At 48.2% G+C, this 23,320-nt stretch overlaps 1 pseudogene; it reads left to right on the top strand.

Moving 5' to 3' along the window:
* Window positions 1-14,661: 14,661 nt before the first annotated feature.
* LOC136511857 (uncharacterized) lies at window positions 14,662-18,267 on the top strand (annotated as a pseudogene).
* The last annotated feature ends 5,053 nt before the right edge of the window (window positions 18,268-23,320 follow it).

A 23,320-nucleotide genomic window follows, 5' to 3' on the forward strand; every position in this document is an offset into this window, starting at 1 on the left:
TAGTGAAATGCCACGTGAGGGCTCTACCGACCCCGTCAGCGAATGATGGACCCGAATTTTACACGAACATACCCGATAACGAGCTCATTGAGCGCGACACTTGAGCCATCGAGGCAAGTGTCGTCAACTTAGCCCCTCTAATTGCAGAAACCAAGGACGGGGTAATGCGTGAAAACACGACCGACCCCTATTAGACCCTAAAGGGCTTGGGGGCTCGAGCCGGGTCAAGAGACCAAGGTTCGAAGGCTAACCCACAAAAGGTCCGAGGCCACCTCACATCAAACAAGAGCCAGGGGAGAAAACATAGATAAGCCTCAATGGCCTTTGCCTAACCCGCATTAAGGTGAATAGGGTCATCTCAACCTTCTTGTTCAATCTAGCCTCTAGTCGAGCCCATAGAAACCCCAGTGAGGGGGAATCTATTGGAAGGCAAGCCAAGGAGCAATGGAATGCCACCCGAGGGCTTTGCCGACCCTATCATGAAGCAAATGGGATCGGATTCTGTTCGAACATCCCCGTTAGCGAGCTTATAAAGCATGCCACTTGAGCCATCGAGGCAAGTGACATCGCCTTAACCCTTCCAGTTGTGAAAAACCGATGATGGGGCGACAGTCACAAACAAGTCGGCCCTTGACCGAATCCCCACCATGCGTGGGGGCTCAAGGAAGGCCAAACTAGCGATAAGACCGAACGCATGGTCACACAGCTATCACCAAAGTCCTAGGTAAGGGGTACGTACGAATACAAACGCAACTTCGCTACACTCACTCTGGTCTCCGGTAACATCCGACCCCAGCGACCACAGGAGGTCAGATCTCACTTGGGGGCTCATAAAGGTACGAGTACCCCCTATTCTTTTTCTTTTTTTCAAAATAGTCATTACATCAAACCTTCTCCTCGCATCGAGACTGGCACCCAGGTTTGGGGGAACAGATAGGTAAGGCTGCAAAAAGCCCACGCCCAGACGGCTATGGTAAGTTTTGCTCATAGCACAATCAAAATCTCCCCTAAACACCTCGGGCCCTACAGTCTTAAACAAACGGAAGGGTCAGATCGTATAAATATTTTCTCATTGCAAAAAAGAAAGAAGGTAAGATCAAACAAATAAAACAAAAGTGCGAAACAAAGTCACGAATCCACTTTCGGACACAAAAGTACCGACACTTGTTCACATATTACAGATAAGTGTTTATCAAACTTATTCAACTAACTACTTCCATGGAAGGAGAACCAATTCTTTTAGCCTATTCACCAGGTCCCGCGCAAGGGGAGTCACCGCCTTCTCCATTTTGTCTGGCTCAGCATCTTCATAGATAGGCGCGAAGCCTTGACTCATTACCTCCAGGTTGATCTCCCGATCTTAATGGGAACAGGCGACAATGAAGGCTTGGATGATCCCAGCGTGAAAGGCGTCCTCCTCAAGTTGGCCCACCCATGCCGTGATACCCGTAGCACGAGCCGCGAGCGAGCTAGTTTCCATTGGCTGCGCCACCCTCAGGGCATCGATGACCACCCCGACAGCAGCTTGCAAAAGGTCATGCTCATCACTCTCGGTCTAAAGGATCCCTCGCACTTCAGTAAGCACCTTGTCTAGCCTAGCAACGATGCTCTCGGTGTCCAACCTTTGGTTCACCGTGGCTCTAAGATCCGCCTAGAGGGACTCAACCACCCGACGCTCCTCGTCATGCTCTCGGATGGCCCGGTCGCGATCCTCATGGGTTGTCCCATGCTCTAAATGAAGTCTTTCCTTGGTCCGACATAGCTCGTCCCACTCCTTACGCAACCAAGCGATCACCTTGGCGTCCCAGTCTGCCCTCTGCTGCAACACCATGGACCTCTCCTTAGCCTTTAGCTTGAGGTCCCGCTCCATATCTAGCTCCACCAAGAGCTCGATGGCCTGCTCACTTGCCATGGCATCTTTCTATAGTAGCTCATCCCGCTCCTTTCGAAGCCTGGCAGCCGCCTCCTCATCTAGCTTCACCCTCACTGACAAGTCCTCAAACATCCCATGGATCTCCTCTACGTCCCGACGCGCCTAGGCCTCTCGCTGCTGGGCGGCAGCCAGCTGCGCTCCCACATCTCCTCACAGTCGAGCCTCCTTGGTAAGGCAGTCCCATTCCGCCTTTTGTTCATGGAGGAACCGAGACTTGTTCCGGCTATGAGCAACAATACACTGAAAAGAAGACCGGTATCAAAAAACACGAAAACACAAAAATACATGAAGAAAGAAGAAAACGAGGGAGAAGATCAAGCGGATACCTAACTAGTATGAATGAGGATTTCGTGCAGGGCACCACTGGCCTGGCTCAAGGCATCCATCACAGCCGAGAACCCAACATCAAGATTTTCTCACCCCAAGCTCTCGGTAGCATCGTCAAGCAAAAAAAGAACCGACGTTGGGTCCTAAGCGGCCATCCATTAGAGCGGCGGCTCGCCCCACGCGGGGGAGCGGCTACCTCCTGACAACAGGGCCAAAGGCAGCTCCCTTCTAGTCCTCCCTACCACCTTCACAATGCTCAAAGACCCTTCGGCCATGTCCTCCTCCATCAAGCCCACCTCGAGCGCCGCGGCCTAGGCCGCCGGTGGCGCTGATTGCATCGCTCCCTCGGGCACCGTATGGCAACATCTGGCCCCACCAGGCTTGCCGTAGTCATAGGCACCACCGCCTGGGTCTCCGATGGCATGGACTGCGCTGCTCCCACGGATGCCATCATAACTGCATCCAGATGCGCCTGGCTCGTCGGGGTTAGGGACCATCCGACCGCGTCCCTCTCCATCCAGCCCATGTCAGACACCGTTGTTTGAGCCACCGGAGGCACGGACTGTGCCGTCCCCTCGAACACCACCATGGCTATGTCTGGCGGCTCCTGGCTAGGCACGGTCATGACCACATCTACTGGGAATACCAGACTCTAGGCTGGTGGGGTCGCACCCACCATGGAAGACGCCTCCTGCTCGGCAACCACCTAGGGCGCGGGCGCCACTAGATCGGCCAACGAGGCCGCAACGTCAGTGCCGCTCCTACCCAAAACAGGGGTGACGTCGGGCAGCACGGTCCGTCTTGCCTAGAGGGCAAGGCTCTTTTTGGGTGCCAGCCCAAGAGAATGGCTCATCTACAAGAATCTACACGAAGGTGAAGGGCGTAAGGTCAAAGCGGGAAAATGAAAAGGAGGAAAAATAGGAGAATCAGTGGCTTACTCTGGCGCCTTTGGGCGACGGGAACATTTTGGGGATGAACCCCTAGACCCCCTCAACTCATCTAGGCAGGCCCGCTTCGAACCTGCCCCCTGCTCCCGGGCAGGGGAGCTTGCCTCCCTTATCTCCAAGGGCATGGCAATGGAGCCGCCCCTCTCTGTCAATGCCTCGGGCGGGGCGGTAGCACCACCCGCCTCCGTAATCTCGTGGGGCATGGCAACATAGCCGCCTCCCTCCATTAGCACCTCGAGGGTAGCGGCAGGTTTGCCTCCTCCCACCCACCGATCCTCCGCCAGCACCCCACACGAAGCGGTGGACTCTCCGGCCCCCACCGGCCCTAAGGATGGGCTGGTGGTTCGGCCCACCTCGGCCGACCTCACGAACTTGCTTCCCTCCATGTGGAATGGGAAGGGCCCCTGCATGGACGGGTGGGCACTTGTCAGCATGTCCTCGTCCTCCAAGATATCCCAATCCACATCGGCAGCTATCTTGTCATCATCATCGTCGTCATCAATGTCGTCATCATCACTGCTTACCTCCTCTCCTCGATCCTGTGCCTACTGCTTCTGTATCATCTCCTTCTTCTTGAGCTCCCTTGTCCTCTTGTCCCACTCGGCCGTGGTGCGATTCGCCACCGCTAGGACCTAGTCCTTCGGCACTGGGGCTGGACTCTCCTTGAAGGAAAGTCTCCTCGGCTGGTCCCGCCATCCCAAAGTTAGTATCAAGGGGTCAAAAATTCAAGAGAAAAGAGGAGCATGGGGAAAGAAAGCTTATGAAGTCAAAAAACCCTAGTTTCGGCCACATTGGGGGATGCCCCAGCACCGGATACACATGATCGAGGATGACACTAGTAGAGTCCTTTGAAGGCTCCATTACCTCCTTGATGCGCTGCACCACCTCGAAGGGAGGAAGCGCTTCATCGACGAGCACCGTCCCTTCAAACGACACTCCAAGCACCATCCGGTGCAGGGGAAGCACGCGCACCATCAGCAGCGACACCCTCCTCCATGGTAGGCGCCAATGATCCCCGACCCCTTCATGCACCGGTCCTTCAGAGCATGGAGGGCGACAAGAAGGTCGGTGATGTGCTTCTTGTCCTTAGTCAGGATGCCCCACTTCCATGACTCTAGGGCCTCTTCAATGAGGCGCCTAGAATACTTCGGTAGGGGGGCATTCACGTCATCCCTGACGTAAAACCACTATGAATGCCACCCCTTATTGGAGGTGGACAGACGCATCAACGGATAGCCACTCGTCCGAGTATGGCATAGATAAATCCTAGCACATCCCATCGGCACACTCACCTCCTTCCCCCCAACCCGCCTCTTCGACAGGCTAATGATGAAGAAGTGTCACCACAAATCGAAGTGGGGATCGATCCCTAGGAAACCTTCACACAGGGCAACAAATGCCGCCATATGTTGGACCCCATTAGGAGTAAGATGCTGCAACTCCACCTGGTAGTAATCCAACAGCCCCTGAAGAAATCTATGCGCAGGTACGGCAAATCCCCGCTCATGGAAGATAGCAAAGGACACGACATACCCTTCGGGTGATGATGGCTCGTCCTCATCACTAGGCAGCAGCCACCCCTTAGTAGCGGCCGACGGGCGGAGGAGGCCGCGCCAGAGATTGAAAGCTCTAGTTTGGTTTTGGTGAATTGATGAAACCCTAAGTGCTAACCTAGTTTATCAAGTGATCATGAGATAGGTAGCACATTCCAAGTGGTGAAGCAAATGAAGATCATAGCATAATGATGATGATACCATGGTGATGATCAAGTGCTTGGACTTGGAAAGAAGAAAGAGAAAAACAAAAAGCTCAAAGCAAAGGTATAAACCATAGGAGCTATTTTGTTTTGGTGATCAAGACACTTAGAGAGTGTGATCACATTTAGGTTTGATAGCCGTACTATTAAGAGGGGTGAAACTCGTATCGAAATACGGTTATCAAAGTGCCACTAGATGCTCTAACTCATTGCGTATGCATTTAGGATCTAGTGGAATGCTAACACCCTTAAAAATGTTTGTGAAAATATGCTAACACATGTGCACAAGGTGATACAATTGGTGGTTGGCACATTTGAGTAAGGATGAAGAAGTTAGAGGTGAAAAGGAGTTAGTCTCGCTGGTCACAAGGTGACCGGATGCTGGTCCTAGAGGAACCAGCACGTCCGGCCAGTTGTAATAGCAGAGACGCTGGCGTCGGTCAAACGACTGGACGCTTGGTCGCTTAGCGACCGGACACTGGCGAAGTGTGTCCGGTCCTATTGTTAGGCAGCGCTCAGAGGCTAGGGTCTCTGACCAGACGATGGAAGGGTCTACTCATGCTTGATCGGACGCGTCCGGTGGGCGAAAAGCATTTCTGGAACCTTACTGGAAATGACCGGACGCTGGTGGCTGAGCGTCCGGTCAGTTATAGCGCAGCGTCCCGTCAACTCAAGTTACCGTTGAAACTAGGACATGTGGCTGTTGTTGGGCAACCGGACGCTGAGGTCCAGCATCCAATCAACATGACCGGAGCGTCCGATCAGCCCGTGTTGTGCCCAGTGAAGGGGTACAACGGCTCTATTTCATGGGGACGTCTATTTAAGCCCCATGGTCAGTTGAAGCTCATACCTTTGGCAATTTTCATTGACTGTGAGCTTAGCCAAAGTCCTCCCACTCATCTCCATCATTAATTCATCATCTTTGTGAGATTGGGAGAGAATCCAAGTGCATTGCTTGAGTGTTTGCATCTAGAGTCACTTGGTGTTCATGTTTCGCTGTAGATTTCGCTTGTTACTCTTGGTGGTTGTCGTCACCTAGATGGCTTGGAGCAGCAAGGATCATCGAGCGGAGCTTGGTGATTGTCTCTGGCTCCGATCATGGTGATTGTGAGGGGTTCTTGACCTTTCTCCGGTGGAGAGCTAAAAGGTACTCTAATGGATTGCTCTTGGCTTGTGTGATCCTCATCTTATGTTGGTTGTGCAGCACCCTATTGAGGGTTTGGCATGTGAAGCCAATTAGCGCGTGAACCTCCAAGTGAGTGAATCACCACAACGAGGACTGGCTTACCGGCAAGCAAGTGAACCTCAATAAAAAATATTGTGTTCATCATTGATTCCGAGGTGATTAGTCTTCATTGTTATTCATCCTTGTGATTGATTGGTTCCTTCATTTATACAGCGGTATAACCTTCTTGATCACTCTCATTATATTACCGCAAACTAGTTGTCAAGCTCTTTAGTGTCATAGTTTTGTGTGAATAGATACTATCTCAACTAGAATTGTGGTAGGTAGCTTGCATTTTGAGTAGGCTAGCGCAACACTTGCTTCACCTTATAATTATCTAACTATTTTGTTAAGTGTTGTTGTAGAAATTTTATTAGGCTATTCAACCCCCTCTAGCCATTAGGACCTTTCAACGAGGCCCTCCAAACGCCAAGGGGTAATGCCGAATCTGCCCGATAGCTCCATTGAGGCATCAGGAAAAAACACGGGCGCGAGCTTGACGGCGGCTATGACGCGGATGCGAGGCTGACAACGGCGGTAGTACGGACGTAGGAGGCTAAGGCGATTGATGGCGGAAGAGTCAGACGCGAAGGCAAGGAGGCAGAATACGGAACCCTAGGGGCAAACCCCGTGGTTTTATAGGGGCGACAGATGCGAGAAGAACAACCATCCACCTCGATCTCCAAGCCTGCCACGTGCACCGCCATGTCATGTCGTGGGATACGCGCTCGCGATCCCTATCCTTTTCCACAAAAATTGCCCCAAACGTTTCCCAAATGAATCAGACTCTCACCCCATAGAGGGGATATGGGCCGAAAGATCTCTTTCCTGACCTAGGAAGGCCCAGAAAGCCCAAGGGTCGGCCCGATAGTCTCAATGGCCATCTCGATGAGGGACGGGGCCACAGGCGACAAGGACCCAGGTACGCGAACATCAGCAGGGGGGCTCGATCCACAATCGAGTCCCAGCCAGGTTGACCCTAGATGAAATCCCCATGAACAGGATATCAAGGTCCCCTTAAGACTCTCTAGCTGACAAAAAACAAATCCCACAACCTTACCCGCGAAGGATCCAAAAATACCCACCGGGCGATTCTATCTGAATCACCTGGGAGCTCAGGGGCTACACCCGACGGGTGCGCTTGCATGCACCCTCTGGCGAATCGAAATACCCTCCGGGTGATTCTATCCGAATCACCCGAGGGCTCAGGGGCTACTGTCGGGGACCTAATACCGGGGTACCCAATGAGGTGGGACTAATAACCTTCGAACGTTGATGCTTCTAGTCAGACAAGAACACTACTATACTTCTTACCCAAACGATGGAAGATTGGCTCCGCCTCGCCTGACCCCGAGGGCTGGCTGCGCCTCGTCTGACCCCCAAGGGCTGGTACCACCTCGCTCGACGTCTGAGGACAGGCTCCGCCTCGCCCAATAGCTGGGGGCTGGCTCTGCCTTGCCCGACATCCGAGGGTGGGCTCCGCCTCGCCCGATGGCTAAGGGTAGACTCCGCCTCACCCAACAAGTACGCCCTGCGCCTTTATAAGGATGAGCACAACGTACGACATGACATTCGAGTCAAACACAGCACCATGGACCATGCCTTGCCCTGCGGTAGGAAAAGTACTGCCAGGGTATGATGGGATGGGCGCTTTAGACCATTCCGGCATTGCAGAGTCTGAACAGTATTGTAGGCGCCGCCTTCAGCCCTCAGACATGGAACCCGACATAGACATACGACAACCACTACAGTCCAGGAAGAGACTCGCACCCTCTACAATGATGAATGTACTGTCACCGTGCCATGGTCCGAAAGGAGCGGCGTCCGCTCGATGACCCCTTGGGCCCACCACTTTGATCAGAGCACTCGCTTCAGCTTCTGGACGCCCTCTCTGATCGAAAGGCCTAGCCCAAAGCACTACTTCCGACTCCGACCCCGTGTCCCTTTGATCGGGGCTCGTAGGAACCAGAAGATGTGCAAAGAAAGGCAAGGCAAGTCTCACAAGTCAAAACCACTGTACCAGAGACCATACCCTACACAGAGCAGTACTCTGCAGCCACCCTAACATTCTACAGTGACATCGACAATGTTGTAGGCACCTACCATTATCTGGTACTCGCTGGTGTGGGCAACAAGGCTCGGTAGACGTGGACAACATGGCTCGGTAGCATACGCACCCTTTCCCTCTCACTTGTAAAGTCGTCCCCTTCATCTATAAAAGGGGGTGCGCTTCCTCCAATAAAGGGGACCGACTCTTGACGGATAAGTTGAACACACACGACACTTCATACACAGCTAGGCAGTGACCAAGCTCTCGGCAACCTTTTCGATCATTCCATCAGAGACTTGGGACTCGTCCCTCTCTCGACTGTTTTGTACCCCTACTACGAACCATTTTCGATACTAATAACACAAGCAGCAGTAGCAAACTGGACGTAGGGACGTTCAGCCCAAACCAGTATAAACCTCGTGTCCTTTAGTGCACCATCCGGGCCTAACGCGCAATAATCATAAATTTATTAGCCGGTGTTTGTTCGAAACACCGACAAGTCTTGTCTAACCTTATCTAGCTAATCTAGAGTTAGCTTACCTTGTTAGCCTAAGTTAGCAAAGGTACCGAACATACCCTTACCCTTGAAGACGGGTCTAATTTTCTTCACTCGGTATCGTGCCGCCCTACCAAGCGAGCCTCTGTGTTCGATTTCTTTTTTTTAAAATAGATCCACAGTGGTTTGACAACCCTCAGATATTCCGACTTAAGAAGAAGATCTTCTCATACAGATCGATAAAACCTCTGAACTCCTACCTCACCCTTATACAGCGGCACCGTAGCCCTGTAAGATAAGCTAGCCACAAACATGTGCTTTGGATGTAGGACAAATGAGGGAGTTTTTTTTTCTCTCCTAGTCGTTGTGACCAAAGCCACGAGAGTGAGTCCCTAAGGACTTGACCACCCCAGGAGGGAGGTAAAGGTTTCAAATTCCTTAGAGATGATATTTGTGCTTCCTAGTGTGAGGGATGTCTTGTCTAGTAGAGCGAGCTTCTTGTTTTAACGAAGCAAAGAACTAAAGGAGTCTTAACTCTCCACACAAGCACGTAAGAGCAAGTTCAATAATAGAGGTAACTGATTCGCTATTAGTCAAATTATAAGGGCACCCATAATTGTTAGAGCTAGTTACTAGCTCTAAGCCAACTCCTCCAATAGTACTAACTTTTAGCACATAGCTTTTAACATGGATAGCCCCCATATGACACACTCACATAACTTTAAAGTGTGTGCAAGAGCCTAGCTCTTAGCTTTTCTCACTCTTCTATTAAAATATGAGAAAAATGCTTAAAGCTAGCTTAAAAGTTGATTGTTGGAGCTATCCTAAGAGCCAAACTATTACTTTTAGTCACGTCTCACATTCTCTTTTTTAATCCTCCTCACATTTAGTTCATTCATGGGCCCGTCACGGCATAGGCTCTCGTGCCATGCTTGTTGTTTGTATGAGAGTCAAGCTCTTCTCTCTCCTTTCTCCCTTTCGCATCAGCATTTGTTTGGATACTTGCTCTAAGGCCTTGTTTTGCATGGCTCCTTCTCAAGGGCTCCTCCGAAAGAAACCGGAGCTATTTTGGAGGAGGTATAATTCGTTGCTCCTCCAATACAGCTCCAACTCCTTTTTTTTTAATTATAAAATCATCCTACCAAACCATAACACTAAACCATTTAGTTGGGCTTGTCTGCAAGAGCCGGAGCCAAATAATAGCGGGTCTCAACAGTGGGCTGCGTCCACGGATTCCAAAACCGTTGGCCCATAAATAGAATTGGCCCACGAGCCCGTGTTATCTGACGGCCTGACGCACTAGGAATGTGCATGGGCCCAGCTCCCGGCTCGGATGCCGGATGCGTGGCCACCGTGGCACCGTCCATCCGCCACCTGTCGTGGTCTGGTGAAGCCGATGGCCGGACTGAAAAACACGGCCCGAATCGTTTGAGCTTTGTCCCTTGTCCTCCGCGCCGACTGTCGCGGTAGTTTCGTTGAACAAGACAACTTCGAGTCCCGACGTGCATCGTGTAATTGGTTGCTTCGCGAAGTTCAACAAGTTCAAATCATTGCCATTTGCCAAGGTAAAGGATCACCTCATGTCTCTGACTTGCAGGCCAGTGTAAGCCTGTGACTGTGAGGAGAAGAAAGGATCGATGCTCCCGTCAATTGCTGGGATTGGGATGAGTACCAAGCTGGTGTTACTATACTAATCGTCTTTGCCGTGGCCCTTGTTTTTATACTTTATCGCTGGTTAGTTTCAGCCAAGGCTTATTAGGTAGCCAACAATGTTTTTCTTTCACAACAAATCAACACCAGCCGGACTTATCAGCCTAGAAACCAACCAGCGAATACGCCGTTTACGTCTTTAGCTCGCTCGCATTTTTAGGTGCCTTGTCCTGATATGAAGCATGTGTAGTGTAAAAGGAGAAGAATATATGAAGTGCCTACGGACCTACTAAGTCACGACCCGTAAGTCTTTTTTTCGAATTACATGAGTACAGACACAGATACTCAACACGTACGCACACTAAGGACCTTTTTGGCCGAGCTGACGCTGGCGTCACTATGCGCCAGAGAAGTGTCAGAAGAACCGGTGCTGGCGGAGCTATAATATGTGGCTCCGGTGGCTCTGTTAGTGAGGGGAGAAGGAGAAAGGAAAATGGCTTCTCTAAATAGTGCATGCACAGTAGCGTGTCCGGAGCTTCCAGAAGCTCCACCAAAGAGGTCCTAAGCTCATATATACAACTCCACCTGCTCAGAACCTTTTCCCGACACAATTGCTATGGCATTGCGAAGGAAGTGAAAAGGTATGTCCCAAACAAATTAGCGAGAAAATTGGAGAGCAAAAGATTTAGCAGTGTAGAACAAACTTTATAGAGGTGTTTGGTTCGAAAAATATCTCATTCTAAATAACGTGGTGTATCGTTAGTTAATTCTTATAGGATTTAGTAAAATGTCTCATCCCTAGTGTTTAAATTATTGGTTTCTAAGAAATTAGATGATGATGTATCAGTTTATTCTATTTCATGAATCAATTTTAAAAAAAAAATAAAAATGAAAATATAATACATCACCGCATTTCTCGAAGCAAACACTCCATTAAACTTTTGAAGTTTTCTCTAATAAATACACTAAAAAGGTGCCTCGTATATGATTTTCATCAAGGAAAATAGTTGATATTACAAATGATGAACTACTGGACATAAAACGACCATTAAAACAAGAGGTAATCAAAAATCAATCTGGGCAGCTTCTTTCTTCCAGGGGTGTCCTTTGACCCGTGCGGGCTATGCGACCGCTCAGGGTCTCCAAATCCAAGGGGCCATTACTAATATAAGTATCTTAAATGTACATTGTGTATTAGGCTTTGTCTCAAGCATTCATGAAGCCTAAATGGTAGAGAATAAGTCTCAGGGTATCCATTGTGATGATCGATGGTTTCTACATTCGTGTATCGTGTTTCTCGCTTGTTGGGACTGGCGAATCAAGGACACAAATACTTTATGCCTAGTTCTAATCTTCTGTTAGTCTATACTATGCTAATTTTTATGTAAAATTATAATTTACGTTGTCATTTTTTATTTTGACACTTAAGCTAGGGCCCTATTTACCCCAATTCTTAAAGACGCCACTGCTTTCTTCGATCGTTGACCGCCATCTGAAGCTTGAGAATCATACTAAAAAATAGTAATAAGGGAAAGGTTCACATCCAAACACCCTTATCATACAAAGGTTTGAAGACTCCGCAAAATCCACTGGCCGCACACAACGATCTCGTAGAAACCTCCCTAGAAACGTAGGACGACAATATTTTACTTTTTGAAGTTGTTGTAAGGAGGAAGGTAATATTTGGTTCGTAAGAAAAGAAGGAAATTAATCTTTTTCCATTTGTGGTCATATGATCGCTCGGTTTTCACAAGTTGTCCTTCAACGTAATCAGTGTACAATGGAGTAGCAACGTGACTAGGTCGAATTGAGAGATGTCATCAGTGTACAATGGACTCCGCAAATTCCACTAGCCCCAGCCAAACTCCATAAAAATAACTCCTCCCTAATGAGCAGCATAACACCATTCAGGTTGGAGGTAATCCCATCAAACACGCAGAGATTGCGATGTTTCTAGATTGACCAAGCCCCAAAAGTATAATCGAACTGAGACCTTTTCTAATATGACCATCCACTCTATAAACTGATCTTGCCTACCGGTCATCAAAGAAGATGTCATCAGGAGGGACTGCAGGCCAAATTTATGTAGGATGTTGAACCACATTTCTCGAGTGAAAACACATGAAACGAGCAAGTGGTCGATTGTCTCCTCAACTTGGTCACAAAGTGGACAATTCAGAGTGTGGTAGCCCCCTCTTGGCGAGGTGATTAGGTGTCCAACATTAGTTATGGGTAAGGCTGGACGAAAAACTCGAAGCTCATTAACTCGCTCGGCTCGTGGCTGGCTTGACTCGGCTCGGTTCGGCTCGTTATGATAATGAGCCGAGCCGAGCCAAGATTTTAGCTCGTTAGCTATAACGAGCCAACTCGAGCCAGCTCGTGAGCCGCTCGCGAGCTAAACGAGCCAAGCTTCCAGGAAAAAGTATCATTTAAGGTTGTTAGATGCATGAATATTATAGTATTTTATTATACTTGTATATATATTAGCATATATTAATTTTTTTATTCGATTTAAGGTTGTTAGATGCATTTGTTTTATATTATTATTATTCTCAAACTTTAGATAAATGCAAACATTATATTTTGTATATTTTTTTATACCTGGCTCGCGAGCTTAACGAGCCAGCTCGAGCTTTTAACGAGCCGAGCCGAGCTAGCTTTCTGGCTCGTTAGGATAACGAGCCGAGCCGAGCTAGCTCGTTATCTTAACGAGCCAAAACGAGCCGAGCCGAAACGAGCCGAGCTGGCTCGTTATCCAGCCTTAGTTATGGGCAACCAGCAACCACATGAAGAATTTACACTTACCAGGTGCCCAGTTCTTTTATATTCTTTTCCATGGCCTGAATTGAATTGCACCAATAAACAACCCTTCACATGTAGATTTTGCAGAGTATTTTCCTGAAGCTTATACAGCCTATTCGGGAGGCCGTATCGTATCGTGGATTATTTACTGCTGGCTGGTTTGGTGTGAGAGAAAAATACTGTTCCCGGCTGGAAATTTACGATCGTTTACGAACAAGCGAACAGGCTGATAGTTGCCAAGTATGTTAGTCCTATACCTCTGGTTGCAATAAAAAAAAATCTAAAAGAGGTCTCATGGGCTGAGGTATTCAGTGAAAATAGCCACTGTAAGTGCTCCCTTTATATCAGAGATCTATCTCATCTCTGTAACGGTTTCAAAAATAGTTCTTTTTCTTTGCTCTATTGGACACTGCCTTGAATATGTGTGGCACAAGTAGAGCCAAACTCTAACAATGCAACCATTTATCGGTCCAGAAAGACGTGTTCCTCCCATTCCCGACTTTTGAGATAATGACCGTAGAGAAGAAAGCCTTGGCCGAGGGGTGTACTTGGATGGGAAGGCTATCCATGGTCGATATGGTTCTGTTTTTTAGTCATAGCCAACACATCTGTAATGCTCGTCAATTTTGAAGATGAGAGATACCAAGCCCTCCAGATTTAATTGGCGAGTAACTTCAGTCCAGGCCACCAAAAGTTGACCACCGTTAGCTTATTTTCTTCCTTTCCAAGGAAATATCCTTCGGATTTTATCAATAATAGATCTCTTATATTAAATCTACTATAAGTTGCTTTAAGGGAGTATCCTAAAATCAATTTAAGATATAGAGTATTGCTGCAGCAGATTGAGTAAAACTTGTCTCCTATATTTTTCTGGGGATAAGGGAGTGAGGTTGCCTCCTTTGTTTAGAAGGAAGGATGCTTGGTTGCTTCCTTTGTTTAGAAGAAATGATGTTTCTTTTAGTAGATCTCTTAAAAATTATAGGTATAGAAGATGAGATATGATTTGTTGCAACACCTATATTATGATCTATATCTCTAAAATACTATTATATATATCCTATCTAATTTTCTATATATATATATATATATATCGGTGGAAATAATATTGCCACGCTGCACTTTCCGCACCGGTGATCAGCGCAAGCTCGTGTTCAGCAAAATCAGAAACATAAATAAATAAAAGAAAAATGGCTAAACGTCAGAATAACCGTGTTCAGAGTTGCGTGTGAATCGGAAATCGCCACGGCCCACGCCGCGTACAAAAAGAATCCGCGGCATTTCCCCAAGAGGTACTCCGGGCCGCCTGATCTCACACGAACGCTTAGGATCGTGACCGGCCTCCGGTTACCGATTCCAATTCCAGCGGCGACGCTACCACTCCGAGCCCGATACCGTCGCCTCATCTCATCCGCTGCGTGCCGCACCGCAGATTCCCTTGGCTCTGGCTGCACGCGGCGTTAAAAAATCCGGAGCCGTGCTGGCGCTGGGAACCCCCCTCCCCTCTTCTCGGGCAGACGGGCACCGCTTCGCCTCCTCCGCGCAGCGCAGGCAAGAGCAGCCAGCCGCTTCGGGATCGGGACGCGGAGAGGGGAAACTGGGAAAGGCGAGTCGTCGTCCGTCCACGGCAGCTTCCCTCCCTCTCCTCTCCGGCCCCGCTTACCCTAGGCCGGCCCCGCCTCCTACGCCCCCCTTCCCGCCGCCGCACGATGAGCACCTCTCCCCCCGCCGCTGCAGCCGCCGCCGCGTGGCCTCCGCCGCCTACCGCCGCCGCCGACGAGGCCGCGCGGGCGACGGAGACGGTGGTGGTTGACGAGAGGGTCGCCTCACACGTGGACCCGTTCCTCGTCGAGGCGCTCGACAACCCTCGCCATCGCCTCATGAGTACGTGCCGAGCCGCCTTATCTCTTCGCTCACCACATCGCTTCTTGCTCCTGCGGTTTCGGTGTCGTAGGATCATGCTTCTTGTGCGGATGTGATGGCTGCTGTGGCTTCGCGTCGGTGGGTGATGGGATTTGGGCCGGGATTCCCGCGCCTTGTCTCTAGGGTTTGGGACTGGTGCTTCCTCGGTGCGGAATTGGGGATTAGAATTCCTTTAGGTTTGATTTATCTCGGGAAGCGGCGGGAATAATACCCTAGTAGTGCAGCTGTGTGAATTCCTGAGTTTTCTGATTTATCTTTAGCTCGTATATATACTTGCTGATGCTGATTATGCTTCCAGCCTGCAATTTTATGCGCTACAAAACAATACTGATCGGCAACCAGTAGTTTTGGCTCAGTTATAGGTTTACAGTTGGTTTAGTGTATAAAAAATTTTCTGGTAGAGATGAATGGAGGCATGATTGTCGTGGTGGTAGAGGTTTTATCTGTCAGGAATCAAGCTGACTCTTTTTTGGGCAATTGTTGTAGCCTCTACAACGCTACTAGCAGTGTACTGAAAGGAGGAGGGATCTGTTCAATGAATTGAAATGGTATCACCCAGAACACTTTGCTTCCAAACCGAGTACCACCACACCACCTCGAATTCCTACGTGCCTTGGGCCATGTGATGTGCTGCTTACATTTGGAATTGGTGGTTCAGTGCAGTTGTACTTGGCATGGGTCGTACTGCTGCATGCATAGCACTGCTCTTTTTCGAATCACTATTTTGTTGTTCTTTGTTTTTGGCCTTAGATTGTAGATTTCACTAGCTTACTAATATGTTGGGCTAGTAGTTACAAACCTACAACATTTTGTACCCATTTTACAAACCCACAATTATTTTGGTTTGTTTGCATGAAACTACAACTTTTGTAACTATTGCCCTCTCAAAATGGCCAATTGGGTCCACATGTCAGTGGCAGTACATCACATTTGGCATGCAGGCCTTGGTCATGAGCATGTAGCTGACATGTAGGCACAGATAAGACCATGAGATTGGAATAATAAAGTTGTAGTTCCATGAGAAGAAATTCCAAAATATTGGTAGGTTTTTGTTTAATCTACTCTAGTTACTGTCTGCAATGAATCATAAGCTGAAGTGGAGTATTTTTGGTTAGTGGTGATATAAATGGTTTACTATATGAGTGAACTATCCGTATATGAACCTGTGCCCCTGTCTCCCCATTCTCCACTGTCCACTCTTATGCCAGCATTCTCTACCACCAGATTGTAACAATATGATATTAGATCTCTTCCCCTTTTTTTTTGTTGCTTTCATGCCTTAAAACCACATCTTGGCTTTGAAGTTTGTGCCTTCACCTCATCCAAACTCCCTAGGCATGTGCCTCGCATGACTGTACTCTGTACATAGTTTGGTGTATACATGAAACAATAATAATGAATTTTATGCAATGAAAACTAGTTGCACCTGGATCTGCACCATGGATTTTTTCAGAAAAATAACAAACACATGAATTGAATATTTTATGCATTTTTACTGTTCAACAGAAGGTCCTTTTACTTATATGTGTACACATTTTGTTGTCAGTACATTATTTTTCATATTTAGTCTGTCGTTATTACATAATCATTCCAGTTCTCTCTTATTACAGTTCTACGGATGGAACTGGATATACAAAACTTTATGCAGAACCTTCAGCTACAGGAGTTTGAATTCCAGAACTATCCGACTTCTTACCTCCGCTGTGCTGCTCATCGTGTTGCACAACATTATGGCTTAGAGACTATAGTAGCAGATAGTTTAGTAGAAGGCTCAGTTAGCAGGATTGTTGCAAGAAAAACACCAGAAAGCAGGTATCCAGCAATTGCTTTATCAGAAGTTCCTAGCAGACAAGCAAGAAATGATCATGAAGCGGCAGAGAAGCTTAAGTTTGTCATCTATCAGAGGCCCAAAGCATTCCAAAATGGAAGCGCTGATTCTAGAAACATGAATGGTGCACCAAAAACTGTTGAAGAGAGAATAGAGGAATATAATAAAGCACGAGCGCGCATCTTCAATGGTTCCATTTCTGCAGATTCTGATGCTGCAAGTGTTTTCGGAACTCTTTCCACTGGCAGAGATGAGCCAGTAAATGTTGAGCCTTCTGTTGATGAAATCAAAGTCAGCTCAATGAACTGCCGTTCCAGAGTTGCTGTTTTTAAGGATACTGAAAAGGATCGTAGTGACCCAGACTACGATCGAAACTACACAAGGTTAGCATATCCATCAGTAGATTTTTTTTTGTTGCCACCAATTGATGTTAAGATGAGATGGTGAAGGTGTAACATATATCCTCATGCAGGTATGTTAGGAGCCCAGTGCCTGACTTCAACTTGAGCCCAGGTGCCTTCAACTTTGTTGTGCCTCAGTTTATGCAGTACGGCGTTGGTTATGTGCAATCTCCTGGCATGTCCACAAACCAGCCTACTGTGTACTTTGGCCAGCCTGATCTAGCAATGGGGTCTTCTTCTGGAGCTGCTGTTTACCCGCATTGGCCAACGCCAGCAATGATGTATCCCCATTTGCTATGATAATGTTGGTCCAATGATCTCTCAGGTGAGCATAATCATATAACTGAATTCTGGCATTGCAAATATTGCATTTTGAGTATACCGTGCACCTTTAGTTATAATCTCTGATTGTAATACTATCCTCTGTTGAAGCATTAGAACTTATCTTTTTTCATCATGTTTTCTATATTTCAGTAGTAATAGTAACCCTACAAAAAGTTTCTCTGTTTAGATGTGAATAGCCAGCAAACATATTCTGGCTCTTAACAAATTAGTATAACAGTAGGGTCTGCAGTCTTACAACTTGAAAATGACCTTAATTATCTCAAACAAATGAAAACCTGACAATTAAATGTATTTGGGATTTCTTCCTTCAGACGAAATGAACATGATCTTTTGTTGTTCATGCAGGTTCCTCTGTACCAATCTTTCAACCATGGCTAGGCGATTCTGCTTGCTGGAAAGTTGGGAACAATTCTCTGTCGTACTTGCTATGTTGTGCTGTCCTATGTTAAGTGGAGTTACTTTAGATTCGAGCCATTTCTATTACAAAAAATTCATGTAGCGTCGAACCTAGTCTGTATAAGGAGTACTAATTCGTTGAAACTATTATCGTGAACTAGTCAGGAACTGTGATGCTTGTTTAATGTCTAGTTCTCGTCTGCAATTTGCTCTCGGATTAGGGTTCACTAGTGCTGCGCCTGGTCTTGAACTGCTTGGCATGATCGTACTGGTACAACCAGGTTGTCACTTGCCAGCAGTCATTGCTTTCATGCCGATTTTTTAGCCACTTTTTAATCAAATATTTTAAATAATCTACCCTAAAAGTTATTTTTGATCTAATGCGTTTGGTTGTGCCAGACCACAATGGCGACCAAATAACGTCGTTGTGTCATGTATTGACGCGATAAGTATAAAGTTGGGATCACTTATCAGACGGGATCACTTATCAGACACAATGGCGACCATTTCTTGTAGTGACACATGGTGGTTTTGTGATGTCACTCTATTTGGAGTGGTATTTCCTTTGGTGCCACAGTGGTGTTGTTGCAGCAATCTGCTGAATAAGTGGGACGATCCTCGATGGCATGTCCAGCCGGTAGTTTAAAGAAGAATCCTTCCACATTTCACATTTCACAATATTCTTGTGAGAACCCCCTATAGAGATAGGCCTTGGACCCATGACGATTGACGGGAATGCTCGATTATAAGGAATTGTGTGATTTTTTTATTTGGAAAAGGAATGCCCGAACAGTTGTAAGGCTTGTAGCCACAAACTTGGGCTGGATACTTCAAGCAAATGGCTCATATATACACTTTATAGCCCACCCAGTGCTGATTCGGCCGGGCCCTCAATCAAGCTCTGCGCTCAAAGACCCCGTTCGAGTAAGCTGCAACCCAGCCCACGAGCAAAAAGCGTTAAGCATCGCTCGCCACACCAAGACGGACGGAAGCAGAGGAAAACTACGCCATGGCCATGCAATAATGTTGAACTGAACGGCCGTGACCGCTGCATTGTACTGGAGCGAAACGCCGACATTGACTTGTCTAACAGCTGACGGCCCCGGTGAAGCTCCTCATTGAGCCCTGTCAACCCCCAACACACAGTACCACCACCCACATCATGGCAATCAGTGAGCGAAGCGCAGTACAAACTTGGTCCTGGAAAAAAAAATATAACTATTGGTTGCGTGCTACGAAAAGTGGTTCGCGTTTGACCAAATTTGTAGTGAATAATATTCACAGTTATATCTTTGGATTAATTTATTATAAAAATATATTTCGTAATTAATCTTATGGTATTTATTTGGTATCATAGATATGAATACTTTTTTTTATCTATAATTAAACGTGACACTGTGTGAGGGACGGAGCTAGTACGAAATTTGGCAAAGTGTTTCCTGCCGTCGTCCCGTCCCAGGTACAGTAACGTACTGTACAACGCTAAGCCAGGGCAGCAAGCGGATTCCTGTGGATGTGATCCGGCCCACCAGAGGCCGAAGCCGAGCCGTGGAGGACCCCAGCGCCCGGCACGCGCGGAGCGGGGTTACGAAAGATGGCCACCGCCCACCGAGCGGTCGACCTCGTTACGCCAGCTGTCCCGGGCCGGTAGCAGCACCAGCATTATTTCATCCCATGTTTCGCACGAACTGGATACGCTCGCATGGACCTGGACCAGGTCGGTCGATCGTCTCATCGGCTCCGCGTCCAACCAGGTGTCGCCGACCGGCAGACGTACTCCGTATGGGAAAGGGGCCACGAGGGGCGTCCGTTTCGCGTGGATAGGACGGTAGGATTGGATTGGGGAGCGACGCCTGGTTTCCCATTACGGCCGGTGATAGTTGAACTGGAGCTGCGAGGCAGGCAAATTAAACGTGACAGTCTAGGGCAGTTGATCACCACCTCCAGGTCCTGCCGGGCACACCGCACACGCTACGCCGCTCAGGCAGCGTCGACCGGACGAACGCTGCAGCTGGTGCCGTGGTCCAGGCAAGGCGGCGATCAATGATCAGATCAGATCGCCCACACGGCCACACGGCCACGGGCCGGACGCAGAGGCAAGTCAGGCAGAGGCCCCTCCGATCTGAACGCCCCCCACTTTTCCTCGTGGATTCGATGGAAGCGAGCGGAGCAGCCGCGTCCCGCGTCCCGTCAAGCGGAGGAGGGGAAATGGCAAGCGCATCGCATCTCCCCCTGGACAGCTAACGCCTCCCCGCGCCGCGCCAAGCGGAGCAGATCGGATACGCGCGGGAGTGGGCCCCTGGCGGACAAAAGCGAGGGGGGAGAGAAAAGGACAAACCCAGATTCTGATCTCATCATCCACCCGCATCCGCCTCAGCCACCACCACTCTACCCGGCCGGGCCCCCGCCGCGCCCTGGCCCACCCTAATCACACACACCCACCCCTGGCCGCAGTGGCGGGGCCCACGAGCCCAATCTCTGGTGTACTGCATGCAAATGCAAACGGTGGCGCGTCGTCCTCCTGACCGCGGTCCAGTTCGACACGGGCGCCATCTGCTGCCCCTGGCCCTGCCATGGGGTTTATCTGCCGGCAGCCTTGATCAGCCGCTCAGGCAGGCGGGCAGCCCGGCACAGGAGCCGTGCTAACAGAAGGAGGCGTACTTTCTAGGAAAAAAGAAGATCTAAATAAACGTTGGCATTATAAGTTGAACATGAATTAGACAATTAGTGCGTTCTAACGTCCTCGTTCCAGGACGTCTACAACGGATAAGAATTGTTCGCCCAGCCAAGCTTTCCGTGATAGCAAAGTCTCTGCAGATAATAAAGCAGCCCCAACACACGTTGATTATAGGAGGTTAACGTAAACAAATACTCAGCTAGATGGACTGGAGACGACGACAACGACTCCATTTCAATTCGTAGCAGCAGCAGCTCTTGTGGACCTTTTCTGGTTGGTCGTATTCACACTATCAAGTATACTTCTACACGTGGTCGCTTTTTAAAAAAAAGGCATGAGCTCCATTCGGGTGCTCGTGCTGATTTATTAAGAGAGAAAAATACTATACCATATAAGTCGGCTTATAATGGCAGCCGAACACTTCAATGGTTTCTAACAGTGGACCAACAAACGAGTACATCATATGGAAGAAATATGCAGCCACGAGGATCATCATCACAAAAGTATAATTAGGCGGGGAAAATAAGGATAATATAGTAGTATTGCTAATACAGATTTTAAACCCTCGTTTTTTTGCTTATACTGCAGTTTACTTATTTATTTAGAAAAAAAATGTGAGTCGAACAGTGTGAAGAGAGGAATTTGCAAATGGCAGGTGTGGTTGCTAGCGTGCAGGGGAGTTATCAAAGGGCCTGTTTAGTTCCATCTCAAAACGCCAAATTTTTCAAGATTCCCCGTCACATCGAATCTTTGGACGCATGCATGAAGTATTAAATATAAATAAAAAATAAAACTAATTACACAGTTTAGACGAAATCCACGAGACGAATCTTTTAAGCCTAATTAGACTATGATTGGACACTAATTGCCAAATAACAACAAAAACACTACAGTGCCCATTTTAGATTTTGGAACTAAACTGGGCCAAACTCAAAGTGGCATGTAGGGCTATTCAACTTTCCGGAGGGTCCGCAGCAACCTGCAGTTTGGTTCGTACTGGCCTGAGTCATCATGCCATCCACTTGCAAGCATAGGTTGATAGTGTGATTACCGAACCAGGCCCATCCGGTGCAACTGGGTGGATCTAATGTCACTCTGTTAGGTCCTCCAATAATCATCCCCGATGGGGAGATCAGAGATCTTCTGTACAAGGTTCCCCTAATAAAAAAACGGATTCTGCTGCTAACACTCAGCTTGTTCGTTTGTTGGTTTCGACCAGGGCTTATCAGCTAGCCAACAGTGTTTTTCTCTCACAACAAATCAGCACTAGCCGAACTTATCAGCCCAGAAACCAACCAGCGAACAGGCCTACCGGTATATTCTGCCCGCGCAACTTCCCTGTCGTCGATTGGGAAGACGTCAGGAATCGATTTTCGCCCACTGATGCTAGTTGTAGTTAGCTCCTGCAAATCCTTCTGTTCTCTTGGTCGAGAAAATAAGGGTATGTTTGGCACAAGCTTTTGTGAGCTGTTTTATTTGGTCAGCACTTATTTTTAAAACAGTTTCACCCATGAAGTTGTTTTTCTCCTCCTCTCACAAAGGCATGAGTTAGGATGAAGCTGAAAAAAGTAGCTTATCCTAGCTCTCTTCTCCATTTCCCTCTCTCATCAATGCATAAAGTTATTGGTGAAGCTGTTTTACTAATTTTTTTTTCAAAACAGCTCAGCTAGACCTAGAAAGGTGTTTATGAAGCTGTTTTAAAAGAAAAAACAACTTTACTATTGAAGTTGAGCTGTGCGCTCCCTCCGCCCTAGAAAGACACCATCGTTTTAGAAAGTAACCTGGACGAGCATTGACGCATAATTGTTGCCAGATCCCATCTCATGATATAGTACTTTAAATAGGCACGGAGAATAAATAGGCACGGAGAATGATTGCCTGCGACTGCGAATGCGAAGCCAACCCACTTAGCATAGCAGATCTGAAAGCCGTCAGCGTCAGGCGCATCAGATGCTGGGGGGTGCGTCCGTCCACCGGCGAGTGGAGATGCCGGTAGCTCTCGTCGGCAGCCGTCGGATAGAAATTCCCCCTGGCGCGACGAGCGAAAGGCGCCGGGGCGGGGCCGGATGCATGGGTAGTTTTGGCGGCACATTCCCCTGCCGCCCCGGATCAGCGAGCTGAGCACGGCGCAGAGCCAGCAACTGTTCACCCAGGCGACCAGGCAGGCCCAGCAGCCAGCAGCTCAGCTCAGCTGCTCCTGCGCGTTGCTAGATCCTAGCTTTTGTCCTGGCTGCTTTCTGCGGCTGCCTTTTCCTGATTCCTCCACCAGAACTGGGGCGGGCGGCAGCATCAGCATAAATACTCCGAGCAAGCAAACCGGCTGGGCTTTTCCGCAGAGGAGAGCACATGAGCGCAGCAGCAGCGTGTGCAAGAGAAGCTGGGAAAGTAGATTGGGTGGATAGAAAAAATAACCAAAGTACCAAGTGGCCTTTTCGTTGTTGTTATTACCACGGCAATAATGCAGCGCTCATTCGGTCATTCATTCCTCCGGCTCTTTTTACCTAATACTGTATCTATCCTGGATGGATCTGCCAGGGTGCACCGTGCAGCACAGGTGGCGCCTCTTT

The sequence above is a fragment of the Miscanthus floridulus genome, chromosome 16 (assembly GCF_019320115.1).
Source record: "Miscanthus floridulus cultivar M001 chromosome 16, ASM1932011v1, whole genome shotgun sequence".
Lineage (NCBI taxonomy): Eukaryota > Viridiplantae > Streptophyta > Magnoliopsida > Poales > Poaceae > Miscanthus > Miscanthus floridulus.